Source organism: Schistocerca serialis, chromosome 4 (genome assembly GCF_023864345.2).
Source record: "Schistocerca serialis cubense isolate TAMUIC-IGC-003099 chromosome 4, iqSchSeri2.2, whole genome shotgun sequence".
Lineage (NCBI taxonomy): Eukaryota > Metazoa > Arthropoda > Insecta > Orthoptera > Acrididae > Schistocerca > Schistocerca serialis.
Genome location: NC_064641.1, coordinates 717462567 through 717478114, shown reverse-complemented (window position 1 = coordinate 717478114; position 15548 = coordinate 717462567). Strand labels below are relative to the sequence as shown.

Genomic DNA, 15548 nt, shown 5'->3' with positions numbered 1-15548 from the left:
CGCCCAAGGACTCACCGTGCTTTTGTTCATTGCCAGGTCTCCGTAGCCACCTTGCAAGCTCTTATTTTCGGCCATAAGAAACTCGATGACAGCTCTCAGCTTGTAACGCACCTCCGATACAGACGCCATTTTGAAAGCTGCATATAGCGCCACCACCTATCGGAACTTCATGAAATCATAGGAACCGTAGCGAGAATAATCCATGATGTCCCAACAAATTCTCGCAGAGAAAAAAATGTGTTGCATTACTTATTGAGGGCAACGGCCTTGCCGCAGTGGATACACCGGTTCCCGTCAGATCACCGAAGTTAAGCGCTGTTGGGCGTGGCCGGCACTTGGATGGGTAACCGTCCGGGCCGCCATGCGCTGTTGCCATTTTTCGGGGTGCACTCAGCCTGGTGATGCTAACTGAGGAGCTACTCGACCGAATAGTAGCGGCTCCGGTCTAAGAAAACCATCATAACGACCGGGAGAGCGGTGTGCTGACCACGCGCCCCTCCTACCCGCATCCTCATTGAGGATGACACGGCGGTCGGATGGTCCCGATGGGCCACTTGTGGCCTGAAGACGGAGAGCCCATTACTTATTATACGACCCTCATGGTTTCACATACAGGTATTTCAAAATTATACGTTTCTTGTATTTTATGCACTTCGTGGCCTGACATTTGAGATTGATCTTCTGGTTCCGTTGTAATTACGTGCTCATGGTTACAAGGACCACCTACATCTTCGGTAGCTCGTTATTTTCAATTCTGAATCATATCGTCTTTGTAAAAGTTAAATACTGCAGGAGGTATAAACACATTCGGGTCTGACACCTTGGTCTACAATAAGCTACCCATTTACCTATACTCAAAGATAGATGTAGTTTTCGACTACTAGTTCAACAAAATTCAACGGAAGCATGATCTTCATGTTGACAGTAAACTGCATTGCAAAATTATAGAGAATATTTCAGTTTTTTCCGCTGGATCAGTGCGTAAGTGCCAGACTACAAATCCAAAGTTTCATCTTCGATCCCCAGTCAAGCCTAGGATTTTTATCTGTCACTTATCACTTCTTTCACGTCTGGCAGTGTTTGTTCACGCAAAAAATAACGAGTTACAGCGTGGTTCAGAATCCCCGTTAAATTGTAGGCTCTCCTATGAATGTCTGGGTAAGTGAGTTAGAAGTTCAGAGGAAGGCAACAGCGTACCGCTTCCCACAGAAGTATGCTTAGGATTGCATCGCAGACTTAAACATAACATACAGATTTATGACTCTTTTAGATGTCAACATTATCTTAAAAAATCAATTTCCAGAGGTGAAAGATGAGATAGATGTTAGATAAAAATCCTAGGATTGAGCCCAAGACGTTTGGATCTGTAGTACGGCATTTTAATATTTTCTTTTTACTACAAAATCTTTTATTACACTGAAATACAATGAACTACAAGGTTGTGGAAATGTTGATGAAAAACTTGGCCATTATCATCATATCGTTCAAATTACACTGAAGAGCCAAAGAAACTGGTACGCCTACCTAATATCGTGTAGGGCCCCCGTGAGCACGCACTAGTGCCGCAGCACGATGTGGCATGGACTCAACTAATGTCTGAAGTAGTGCTGGAGGGAACTGACACCATGAACCTGCGGGGCTGTCCATAAATCCTTAAGACTACGAGGTAGTGGAGATCTCTTCTGGACAACACGTTGCAAGGCATCCCACATATGCTCAATTATGTTCATGTCTGGAGAGTTTGGTGGCCAGCGGAAATGTTTAAACTCAAAAGAGTGTTCCTGTAGCAATTCTGGACGTCTGGGGTGTCGCATTGTCTCGCTGGAACTGCCCAAGTCCGTCGGAACGAACAATGGACATGAATGGATGCAGGGTATCAGATAGGATGCTAACGTACGCGTTATCTGTCAGACTCCTATCTAGACGTATCATGGGTCCCGTATCACTCCAGCTACACGCCCCACACCATTACTGAGCCTCCAACAGCTCGAACAGACCCCTGCTCACATGCAGGGTCCATGAATTCATGAGGTTGCTCCATACCCGTACATGTCCATCCGCTAGATACAATTTGAAACGAGACTCGTCCGACCAGGCAACATATTTCCAGTCATCAACAGTCCAATAGCGGTATTGACGGGCCCAGGCGAGGCGTAAAGCTTCGTGTCGTGCAGTCATCAAGGGTACGCGAGTGGGCCTTCGGTCCCGAAAGCCCGCATTGATGATATATCGTTGAATAGTTCGCACGCTGACACTTGTTGATGATCCAGTAATGAAATTTGCAACAATTTGCGGAAGGGTTGCACTTCTGTCACAATGAACGATTCTCTTCAGTCGTCGTTGGTCCCGTTGTTGCAGGATCTTTTTCCGGCCGCAGCGATGTCGGAGATTTGATGTTTTTACCGGATTCCTGATATTCACGGTACACTCGTGAAATGGTGGTACGGGAATATCCCCACTTCATCGCTACCTCAGAGATGCTCTGCTCCATCGCTCGTGCGTCGACTATAACACTACGTTCAAACTTACTTTAAATCTCGCTAATCTGCCATTGTAGCAGCAGTAAGCGATCTAACAACTGCAGCAGACAATTTGTCATATATGCGTTGCCGACTGCAGCACCGTATTCTCCCTGTTTAGTTATCTATGTATTTGAATACGCATGCCTATACAAGATTCTTTGGCGCTTCAGTGTATTTACATTAAGCAAGGAATTAAAATAAAATGCTGACAGAATCAGTGTAGATTCGTATCGACAAGAATGTAATGTTTGTGAACATGACAAATTAACTTTAACTTCGCCTTGCAGGTCATTGTCTCTATGCCGTGTTAATATATTCCATTGAGCCACCGAGAGGCAACAAATTCTATAGTAATCCTAGCGTACATTTAGTCACCAAATGAGATTATCGTAGCCGTCTTCAAACGGCACCATCAGAACCTTAGTGCGTGAGCTTTCGCCGTGCCCTTTCCCACCGCTGTCGGCGCCGGTAAACAAACCACCTCACCCACTGCAGTGTAGCGTTTCACTCAGCGCCTGCATCTACGAGATAATCTCTGGCGATAACCGAGCTGCTCCCGCGGGAAACAAACTACACTATTTGCGACCTGTTTTTCCAGCACGCGCCGCTGGACAGGGCGCGTGGCCGCGTAACTGGAGTAGGCCCTGCTGGAGGGTGACGACGGCGGAACAGTTAGAGGCAGGCGAGCGACGACACGGTCCCGCTTCCCTCCACTCACCTCTTGACGTCACAGCGGAGGCACAACTGCAGAGCTCAACTTTTATGTACCGCACTGTGAGAACTTTCGCAGTTCGCGCAATTGAGGATGTGAACACGCTAACTGACTGATTTGCATCAGGAAACTTTCGTGCTTGTTTAAAACAAGCGTTGCGCCTCTGTCAAATAAAGTTAATACAGAATTCATTGAGAGCTACTGATCAGCTTCCCTGCTGTCGTCTTTCTCAAAAATAAATAGAATCAGTTATGAAAGATAGATTAATGGTGAGGTGTGGTCGGCTGAGATTTATCTCCTTGTATCAAAGTAATCGATCTCGGGAACCGTGTCTCACGAGCTTTGCTTCTGACCGCAAAAGAGCAGTGCGCCCTAGTCTACGGGAGAAGTGCATGTGTCTCCCACTAGGAGGAGGCTCTGACAGCCAGTACTAGAGACCCTGTATACAGTAGGTGAAGTTGTCCTTGATTGGTTGATTAGCTTTGGCAGAAAAATGGCGCCAAACGTCTCTCGCGCTTCCTATGTTCGCCGTGCTTTTGAGTTGAATTGAAGTTCAGAGGACTTTTGGAAACGATTAAAAGGTGTTTGAATTATTGAGAGACTTGTTATGCGTTGTGCATGCATGTTCGATTTAGTTGCATATCGTTTTTAGTACGTAATTAGCGTTTGCGATCTTAAATACGAGTTGAAATAATGAAGCGTTTTGTGATGAAGTCGGTAGGCCTACATGTTTGAAGTAAACACATTAGTACTTGTACAGTATTTTTTTTTTTGACATCTGTAATTCGTTCCGCAGACGTTCGTAAACGATGCCAGATTGTGCTGCATTTGGTTGTTCCAATAGAGGCGAAGGTGAATTTCGCATGTTAGCATTTCCACGCAATGAAGAAAATCGAAAGCAGTGGGCAGTCGCAGTCAACAGGGCTGACATAAATCAAACAGGAAACTTGTGGAAACCAACCAAGTAGTCTTAGCTATGCGAAGTAAGTCGTTTTTGCTTTTTACTACATATGAAACAACTTGCAATATACATAGTTAAATTTGAAAACAGACTTGTAAATTGGCTGTGTGAAAAGAATACGTCTCACACTTTTTGCAAGTCACAAGTAAACAACTGCTTACGACTTTCATTCATCTGACGTAATACAGGTACGTTAAATCTTTAGCGTTATGCACTTCCGATGCAAAACAACACACACTATATTTTTTTATTTACGTTACTTTCATTGCAATATGTCTAGTAAACGAACTTTAAAGGAGATAAATGCAAGTAACGAATAATGTTTACAGCCACTGTATCACATTTTCCTGTGTTGTACGTAGTAGGCTACTATGAGTATATTGTAGCTATAAAGAAAGGCATTTAAGAATGATTTCGCCATATTGTCTTGTGCTTTTGATTCGGTGAGTGTGTACTCCACTGCTCCACTACTGGCCATTCAAAAGTCCCGCCCGCAGTTTGGCAGAAAAATGGCCGCCGTTTCTTCCGGTTGGCCACTCTCTCCCTGTACAGGCTCTCTACCAGTACGGCTAGAGGCAGCAACGCATGCGCAGCGAGTGACTGTTGGTAGTGGGGCACTACACGAATGTGAAGTATTGACAAGAGATTTTGTTTTCTGCTATGCATTCCCCAGGTCGTTTGGAGTTGATTCGTTGCTGACATAAGAACCATGTTGAACGTCAGGACTACGACTGCATCAGAGCGACTGCAGCCTGGCAGTTGTTACTGCTGAGGATTTGCGTTGAAAACATTGAACACTGTATCCCATTGTATCTATTTGGGTACTGGTCGTGCTCCGACTATAACAACTCGCCAGTTGTGGTTACAGATAAATGATCTGTTGTCCGTTGCCGGCCGCTGTGGCCGAGCGTTCTAGGCGCTTCAGTCTGGAACCGCGCGACCGCTACGGTCGCAGGTTCGAATCCTGCCTCTGGCATGGATGTGTGTGATGTCCTTAGGTTAGTTAGGTTTACGTAGTTCTAAGTTCTAGGGTACTGATGACCTCAGATAAGTCCCATAGTGCCCAGAGCCATTTGAACCTTTTTTTTTTTTTTGTCCGTTGAAGCTCTTTTTCAAAACTTCGCTCTAGACTTCACGGAATTAAGCTAACTGCAGTGATCCAGTTGAAGTTATTACCACTTGTTGTCAAGCGCTATGTCGCGGATAACTTTACTGTATATTTATTATCGTAATTGACCTGTTCTAGTGTCAAGAACGGTTCTTACTTTGTTTGTAAATGTCATTCTGTTATTTTCTGTAGTGTGTTTCGCTGGTTCGTGTGGTGGCGGAAGAATCTATTCGTTTGCGTTCTGTCGAAAGTGATTTGTCTACAGTTATTTTCACTTTAAAAGATAAATCATTCGCAGTATTTCCATGTTGTAAAATACGTATCTTATATTTGTCAGATGTTAGTTTATTAGCTGCAATCCTTGTAAAAAAAGGAAGGAAACAACTTTTTAATCTTCACGCAACATGAATCTTTCGATTCAATAAAATTAATTTTTGCTTTTTAATTCTGCCAGTATAAATTTTGATTCAATTAAGATTCAAATTTAGTTACAAGAATTTGAGGCATTTGTGCTTTAAGGTTTATTGTGGTATCAGATCAGATTTGGTGTAAATAAAAATAAACTTGTTATCATACTTTTTTTTTTTAATTTTGCAAACGGCATATAGTTTCATCTGTTGCGCTCAATGGTTGTTGTCACACGTCAGATTTCCTTGCAACACGTCTCTGGGGTAAGGTAAATATCTCATGATAATTTTAAATTTGTTTTCTCTGTTGCAAGATCTTACCGCTCCCGAGCTCTTGCTTACCTTACCCAACAATTAACTGGGTACAAATGGCTTATTTGAGTAAATGCAACATCATAAGCGAATCACAGTTTGGGTTCCAATATGGTAGTAATACAGAACCACCGCTAGCATAACGAGAAATAATAATGCTCTTATCGTAGCACAAAACAAGGTAAATATATCCTGGGCAGACTAGAGATGTAAAGGAAAGGGCTTTTCGACTTATCTGGCACCACCAAAGACATTTAAATCAAAACCGCTGGACATATTTGCGGTTTTTACTTGTTAGTACTAGTAGCCGTGTCATGTAACATAAAATGAATCGTGTCAAGTAGAGTAAAATGATACGCAATGTCATGTCGTATAACATGACACACGTCATCTTAAAGTCCGACACGGCAATTGTAATGTCGTGCAATATGACACAATGTGTCATTAAAGTTTAGGATGCATGCATAGCGACTCTGGGATACTTCTTATTATACATGCAACCCACTCTCCAGAAGCGCATAAATTTGTGTCTATTTGTGTCTACACCCATCACCAAACATGTAACAGGGGCGGGTCTAAGAGACCTAAGTACGCTGGGGATGCTGGATAAACTCATAATAAATCACGAATATGTCAATATATTTTGATTCAAATCCCTTTCAAGTAGCCGGATAAGTTGAAAAGCTTGTTCCCTTCTTTTATACCCATAACTCTGCCCAGTACATATTCGCCTTTTCTTGTCCAACGATAGGAACATTTTTTCATTCTGGTTCACATTTTTTACTCTTCCATAATTTTCAAGTTATACCACAATAACTTGGCAATTATTGTGGACTTTTGTTGAATCGGGCGACGACTTATTCAGTACAGGCTTTTTTGTTTAATGTCTGTCGAACCATGTCGCTTTCATCGTGGCAACGGATGAAGCTGTCACCAAACAACAGCACGACCATTTCATGTGTTCGTCTACCTTCTTACAAACCTGAAACGATTCGCACAAGTTTAAAACTTTTGATAAATTTTGCTCGTAAAATCCGAATGAAGCTAAATTTTTGAAAGCAAGTTTTCAATTTCATCGTAAGAATGCACTTTTGTATTTATTTAATTCATTTCAAACCGTTTCTGTGCATTCAGTTCACGTAAGAACGAATTTTAAGTGCTACACGTAGCTCGACTTTAGACCATCCTATCTCGGCAACGGGTGAAAATCATTGGATAAAAAAATCGCTATGACTTAATCCATTTATCTACCTTCTTGCGAAGTTTCAACCGATTCGTACAAGTTTAAAGTATAGATATTGTGTGCTTCAAAAACTTCCCAGCAAAACGTATTTTTGAACGTGAAATCCAAACGAAGCAAGATTCTTTCAAGCGGTTAAAGTTTATTTTACACTTAAGGTACGATGCAATGGTTGACCAAATTTGTACCATCAGTCTCACTCCAGTATGGAGCTATTTATAGGTGACCGTTTTCCCACATTAAATCCTAACGAGGGTGACTGTTTATGCTCGTAAAATCCGAATGGTGCACATAAAAATGGTGCCATTAACTGAGCATTAAATCAGCCTAATTAAAATCTTTTGCAAAAGGAATTAATCGGTTCGTACTATTTGTCTGGGCACCAGCTCCAGTTCTTCGTTCAAACCTTGCTTACTATTCTCTAACATTGCTACAGTGAAACAGACGTTTGACTTGCTATGCAAATGAGTGTGTCACAGGCAAATTTTTACATGTTCTTAAGGCTTTTGATTCTGCTGACCAGAAGACTCTACTAAACAATAATTACGAACAAGAGGCGAAACTAATAGCATCCTAGGAGGTGAGATAAGACGAATAGAGATAACACAAACCTCAAATAAGGCTAAATTCGTAGTGAAATACTTGTCACAACCAGAATACATTAATATCACAGATCCTCAGGGTAGCATATTAGGACCAATATTGTTCCTGACATACATACGCGATTTTCCCATTAGTGTTAGTCATGAGAGAAAAGTTTTCCTTGCTGATGACAGCATTAACATAGTCACTGAGAGAATGAAACAACTCCTTGCAGAGAAAGCAAATAAAGCCTTCAAGGAAGTACACCCCTGACCAATATACAAAAAAGGTACACTGATCTTAAAGAAAACAACGGCTAAGTCTTTCAGTTTGAAGAAAGAAATATGACAATAGGCCTATTACACTACTGGCCATTAAAACTGCTACACCAAGAAGAAATGCAGATGAAAAACGGGTATTCATTGGACACATATATTATACTAGAACTGACATGTGATTACATTTTCAGGCAATTTGGGTGCATAGATTCTGAGAAATCAGTACCCAGAACAACCACCGCTGGCCGTAATAACGGCCTTTATACACTTGGGCATTAACAGAGCTTGGATGGCGTGTACAGGTACAGCTGCCCATGCAGCTTCAACACGATACCACAGTTCATCAAGAGTAGTGACTGGCATATTGCGACGAGCCAGTTGCGTGGCCACCATTGACCAGACGTTTTCAATTGGTGAGAGATCTGGAGAATGTGCTGGCCACGGCAGCAGTCGAACATTTTCTGTATCCAGAAAGGCCCGTACAGGACATGCGGTCGTGCATTATCCTGCTGAAATGTAGGGTTTCGCAGGGATCGAATGAAGGGTAGAGCCACGGGTCGTAACACATCTGAAATGTAACGTCCACTGTTCAAAGTGCCGTCAATGCGAACGAGAGGTGACCGAGACGTGTAACCAATGGCACCCTATACCATCACGCCGGGTGATACGCCAGTATGGCGATGACGAATACACGCTTCCAATGTGCGTTCACCGCGGTGTCACCAAACATGGATGCGACCATCATGATGCTGTAAAAAGAACCTTGATTCATCCGAAAAAATGACGTTTTGCCATTCGTGCACCCAGGTTCGTCGTTGAGTACACCATCGCAGGCGCTCCTGTCTGTGATGCAGCGTCGCAGCGTCAAGGGTAACCGCAGCCATGGTCTCCGAGCTGATAGTCCATGCTGCTGCAAACGTCGTCGAACTGTTCGTGCAGATGGTTGCTGTCTTGCAAAACGTCACTATCTGTTGACTCAGGGATCGAGACGTGGCTGCACGATCCGTTACAGCCATGCGGATAAGATGCCTGTCATCTCGACTGCTAGTGATACGAGGCCGTTGGAATCCAGAACGGCGTTCCGTATTACCCTCCTGAACCCATCGATTCCATATTCTGCTAAAAGTCATTGGATCTCGACCAACGCGAGCAGGAATGTCGCGATACGATAAACCGCAATCGCGATAGGCTACAATCCGACCTTTATCAAAGTCGGAAACGTGATGGTACGCATTTCTCCTCCTTACACGGGGCATCACAACAACGTTTCACCAGGCAACGCCGGTCAACTGCTGTTTGTGTATGAGAAATCGGTTGGAAACTTTCCTCATGTCAGCACGTTGTAGATATCGCCACCGGCGCCAACCTTGTGTGAATGCTCTGAAAAGCTAATCATTTGCATATCGCAGCATCTTCTTCCTGTCGGTTAAATTTCGCATCTGTAGCACGTCATCTTCGTGGTGCAACAGTTTTAATGGCCAGTAGTGTAAATTAAATGCAGACGGTACCTCTATGGAGTGAGTGGCAAACACAAAATTTCTGGGAATGAAAATCAATTCCCAACTGAAGTCGTGTGAACACACGAATATACTTTCAAACACAATTTCATCACCATATTATGCCTCTAGAGTCTACAGTGTGTAAAAGCCAGTGTCTTTCAGTTACATGCAATTAATATCTACAACCATTTCTTCGATATGGGATTATTTTCTGGGAAACAAATGTACAAAATACTAACATATTTTGCAAACTACGGAAGAGAGCCAAAGAGTGAAACCAAAAATAGTAGTCGGATTCATTGTAAAGGTCTACCCTAAAAGCACTATGTACATTAACTGGAGCATGTAAGTATATTTACAAGATAGTTATGCACATCAAAAATATCGTTGATAATTATTGCACAAACAAAATTTATGACCAGGGAAAGAGCCTACACTTACATTTAAGAAGACGGAATAAAAATAAAACAAAAAACACTACTTTCTAAGAAGGAATAAAACTGTTCATTAAATTGTCCAAGCAAATTAAATTGATTATGAAAACCAAGTTATTTAAAAATTCAGTTACAATTATATATTAAGGAATACATTCTATGTACTGAAGTATTGCTTAGATAACATCGATATGGAATTGGTAAAAAAATGAAACGCAAGTAAATAATAATAACCGTAATAATAATAATAATAATAACAATGATGATAATAGTAATACTAATAAGAAGAATAGAACATCTATAATTTCAAATGTCATATTGAGAATGCTTGGTTTTGTTCTTTTTTCTTTTCTGAAAAACTTTACTCCCAAAACTATGCAGTACATAATACTAACACTTTATTGTTTCTCTGAGCTGTATCCCTCACACATTCTAGAGCAATGCTGACTTATTTTTTCAGGTTAGTAAGCGGGAAGTTGTAGTATTCAAGATGGGCAACTAACACCTTCGGTATGAGCCTGAGATCAGGTGGCAGTGTGTGTGTGTGTGTGTGTGTGTGTGTGTGTGTGTGTGTGTGTGTGTGTGTAGTGTTACATGCATGTGTACTAAGAATAGTGTGTGCGGTGACTGATAGTGTCTAACGAATGAACAGTGTAGCACTAGTCCCTTACATTATTAAATAGTGCACTAGGGGTAAAGAAAATCAGGTTGAGCTGCTTTGAATAGTCTGATTCGGAAGGATGAGGCACCACTCTCCATTTGGTAATCCCATTTTAAGATTTCAGAGGTTTCCCTAAATCACTTCAGACAAATGCTGGGAGTTCCTGTCCCATTGTAGTCGGACTATACCTTAACGTGTGTAAATGCCTGTAACCGGACACCCTTACATACTGCGGAACTGGCCCGCCAGTTTAAAAGGAGGTGGAGAGAGACACCCCCATGTAATGCGGAACTGGCCACTAGATGCCACGATAGGCGGAATGACCACTGTAAGAGGAGGTGGCGAGTATTGTGTTATCAGTATAGAAGCGGTAACAGCAGAATGAATCGATCAAGACAGCTGAGTGACTTCAAACGTGGACTAGCTATTGAATGTCACGTTAGTAACGAATCCATCAGACATTTCAGCCCCTTTAAAACTGCCCAAGTCGACGCTAATGTGACTTTGAACTGGAAACGTGAAAGAAACAGCTTAACCAAGACCAGACACATCTCATGCACTAATAGACGGCGACACCGTGGAGGTGTGTGGAGGGCAGTTGTAAAAGGAAAACCGCATGAAACCACTGAAAGGAGTCACTCTGAAGAACTACCAGCAGTCCATCTGAGGCAATGAGTGTGCGTGGCGAATTAAAAATATTAAGGTACCTTTACATTTACATCTACATCTACATGATTACCCTGTAATTCATAATTAAGTGTGTGGCAGAGGGTTCATCGAACCACATTTAAGCTGCTTCTTTGTCGTTCCACTCTCGAACAGTGCACGGGAAATACGAACACTAAAGTCTTTCCGTGCGAGCTCTGATTTGTTTTATTATGATGATCATTTCTCCCTGTGTGGGAGGGAGCCAACCAAATATTTTCACACTCTGAGGAGAAACTTGGTAATTGAAATTTCATGAAAAAGTCCTGCCGCAGCGAAAAACTCCTTTGTTGTAATGACTGCCACACCAGTTTATTTATCACATCAATGGCACTCTTTTCCTTCTTTCACGAGCTGCGCTTCTTTGAACTTTTTCGATGTCTTCTCTAATGCAGATCGCACAGCAGTACTCCAGAGGACAAGCGTAGTGTAAACAATCTCTTTAGTAGACCTGTTACATTTTCTAAGTGTTCTACCAATAAATCGCGGTTTCGGTTTGCTTTCCCCCACGACATTATCTATGCGATCGTCACAATTTAAGTTATTCGTAATTATAATACCCAAGTATTAATTGAGTTTACAGCCTTTACATTTTTGTGGTGTGTGACTTCAAACTTTTCATGATTTAAAACTAATTTCACTTTTTGCACCACACAGACATCTTGTCTACAGCATTTTGCAATTCGTTTTGATCATCTGATGTCATTATATAACGGTAAATGTCAGCATCAAATGCAAACAATCTAAGAAGGCTACTCAGATTATCTCCTAAATCGTTTATGTAGTGTAAGATGGCAAGAACTATGCCCCTTACATGAAGTCATTAAAGATCATCTAACTCACGTTGAGCGAACAGTAGGGCTGAACAAAAATGACTGACAAGGCACAATGCATCTTGTAGAGGGTATAGCATGGACGTATTGGAATAATTAATGTCAGGTGATGGTTTTAAAGTAATTCACACAACATGAAAACTTTGTCGAAACGCGTCGATTTACTGGAGGCTAGTTTATCCCAGGGAAGTATTCAGAATTGACCATGGCCGGCTGGGGAGCGGCGAAGGGAAGCGAAAATAGGCAGCTGAGGGCGGCTCAAGCTCTTAGAAAGCGGTAACGGGGCGTGGCCTTCAGCTGCCTTAAATTGAGTGACAGTGAGTGGGTGGTTGACCCCCTGCTGGTCTACCGGGAAGCAGACGGAGAACTTGTACGCCTGTTGATAAATGTCCGTCGTCCCGTTTTCAGGGAAACATGCGAGAAAGCTACGGTGGAGCGGTCAACAGAGGCCAAAATATGCGTGTTCCTGACTATAGCAACTCACGCTGAATTCACGGTCCACAGAGTCTGAAGTAAATCAGGTGAAGAGCGACAGAATGAAATACGCCAGCCTCCAATGGGAACGTAGGACCAAAGAATTTGAATACTCTCCTGGGAGTCAGAATTCCGGAAAAATTTGTGTTTTGTGCAGACGCTAACCTTGATGGGTGGCCTGGGAGGAGCTAAGTAACAGAAGTTGAGAAGAAGGGAAATTTTGTGGGAATTTGTTCACATCCCAGAGCAGGCATTGGTCGGCACTGGGAAGCGACGCATAATTAACGCGACTTGCACTGCAATTGGCGTAATTGATTTTGCTGGAGGGGAAACCGAGGTGAAGAGCGGACTGTGAGAAGTCTCCGTAGAGGTCTTCCGTTCCCAGCTTGCCTAGAGTGCGGACGTGGCGTTCTTGACTCAGCTTGCCTGAGAAAGAGTGAGCATCTCTGCAGTTTAGGAGTTAGCAAATGGAACGATTGAGCTTGGAGATAGAAAGTTTTGGTTCAGCTATGTACTGAGTAAGATAGCTGGCAGTGAATAGACGAGCGCAGCCTTGCAGCACCACGAGGTCCGCCGACGTCCACACAACGACGACGCCCCGCCATGCTGAATTCGGTGATATTGCGCCCGCTCCGGCCACTGATTAATTTGTTGGATCACGTCGGCAAAGTTTCCACGAGGTTTTCATGGGCCGTGAATTGTAGAACTCTTCTCGCACTTCGCATTACGCTTGAGTCAGTCGGTAGGAATTACTTTTGATTTATCGCGCTTTACTCCACACAAACGCAATTTATTACCACTGCCTGTTAGGAGAGTCATGTAATGAGATGATTGAAGGTCGTGAGTTAAAATAAATCTGTGCTAATCGACTTCATCTGTTTTCAATCAAGTATTTGAAATCCCAAGTCACCTTCTTAATTAATTTTATGTTCAACATTTGCATCTGGTGTTCAGTAGCTCAATATAACATCAATGTGCACCCCTTTTTAATTAAAAGGGATCAATTCTGAATCAATTAATGTCAAGATTGCCACCGCAGTTCAATCAGGAGTCACAGCGCCTTATTACTTTCTTTGCATTATCCAAAATTGCGGCAGTTTTGCACTCCCTGTCGATCTGTTAGTCAATTACCTGGGGTGAACACACACCAAAACCAGATAAGTGACGGGTGGGGTGTTACAGTAGATCAGGAATAGCAGAGGGCCTATAACACTTCCTTGGGGAACGCCAGATATTAGTTCTGTTTTAATCGATGACTTTCTGTCAGTTATTACGAACTGTGGCCTTTCAGACAGGAAATCACGGATCCAGTCACACAACTGAGACGATACTCCATAGGCATGCAGTTTAATTAGAAGTCAAAAGCCTTCTGGAAATCTGAAAATATGGAATCAGTTTGATGTCCTCTATCGATAGCACTCACTATTTCTTGAGAATAAAGAACTTTTTGTGTTTCATATGAACTTGATCTTTTGTGACGGAATTTCGAAAACCCGTGTTTACTAACCTGCTTTAGTGGCACTGTCATCAATAACATCACCACTGCTATCGCGTAGTGAAGGTACTGACTGCGTCTTTCCACTGGTGTACTTTACATGCGACCGGAATCTCCTTGGGTTTTCTGCCAGATTTCGAGACAGAGTTTCGTTGTGGAAACTATTAAAAGCATCTCACATTGAAGTTCATGCTAAATTTCAAGCTTCTGTAAAACTTTGCTAATCTTGAAGATTTTGCGATTTTTTAAAATTTGGCATGCTTTTCTGTTGCATCTGAAGTAGTGCTATAACCTATTTTGTGTACCATGGGGGATCAATACCATCTCTTATTTGTTTATTTGGTATATATCTCTCAGCTGCCGTCGATACTATTCCTTTGAATTTCAACCACATCTGATCTACATTGCAATCAAATTGGAAGAAGTGGAGACTGTCTCTTAGGAACGCGTCAAGGGAATTTTTACCAGCTTTTTTCAATAAATGTTGTCTGCGTTAGTTTTGTAGGTTTGGATGTTACGGTATTCATTCTAGCCATAACAACCTTGTGGTCACTGATCCGTGCATCTCTCATAATGCTCCATATATGATCAGGATTAATTGTTGCTAAGATGTCAAGTATGTTTTTGCAACCATTTAAACTTCGAGTGGGCTGCTAAACTAGTTGTTTAAAATAATTTTCTGAGAATGCCTTCAGTACGATTTCGGAAAAGTTTTATGCTTACCACTGACTTTAAACAGGTATTTTCGCGAACATATTGTGGGTAGATCGAAGTCACCACCAACTATAATTGTATGAGTGTCGTATCTATTTGAAATGACATTCAAGTTTTGTTTGAACTGTTCAGCAACTGTATCTTGTGAGTTAGGGGGTCGGTAAATCCGGAACCGTACGGTCGCAGGTTCGAATGCTGCCTTGGGCATGATTTAGTGCCTTCTATTAACGTTGGTAACTCTGGCTCTTTTCCAACACACCTACGACAATTTACAAATACAATATTGATTACTACTACGTCTACCCTCATCTTGTGTTCGTCCTCTACCCTTTGTGACCGAAGCCTTTCTGCACTTTCTCGACACCCTCTAATATAAAAAACTGCCCAGTCCGCTCCACACGGCCTCCACTACTGGTGTAAGTGCTTCCTACATGTAGTGGACTCCTGACCTATTTAGCAGAACCCCGAAACCCAGCGCCCTATGGTGCAAGTTGAGGAATCTGCGACGTACACGGTCGCAGAATCGTCAGGGCCAGTGATTCAGACCCTCCATTCGGCTCTGTACCGAAGGAAAAGAGTCGGTTCTGTCGACGATGCTACACGCCGCGAGC

The 15548-nt window shown here is 42.4% G+C and overlaps 1 pseudogene; it reads left to right on the top strand.

Annotated features, from left to right (window-relative positions):
- The first annotated feature begins 257 nt into the window (after positions 1–257).
- On the top strand, positions 258–375 carry LOC126475885 (5S ribosomal RNA; annotated as a pseudogene).
- The last annotated feature ends 15173 nt before the right edge of the window (positions 376–15548 follow it).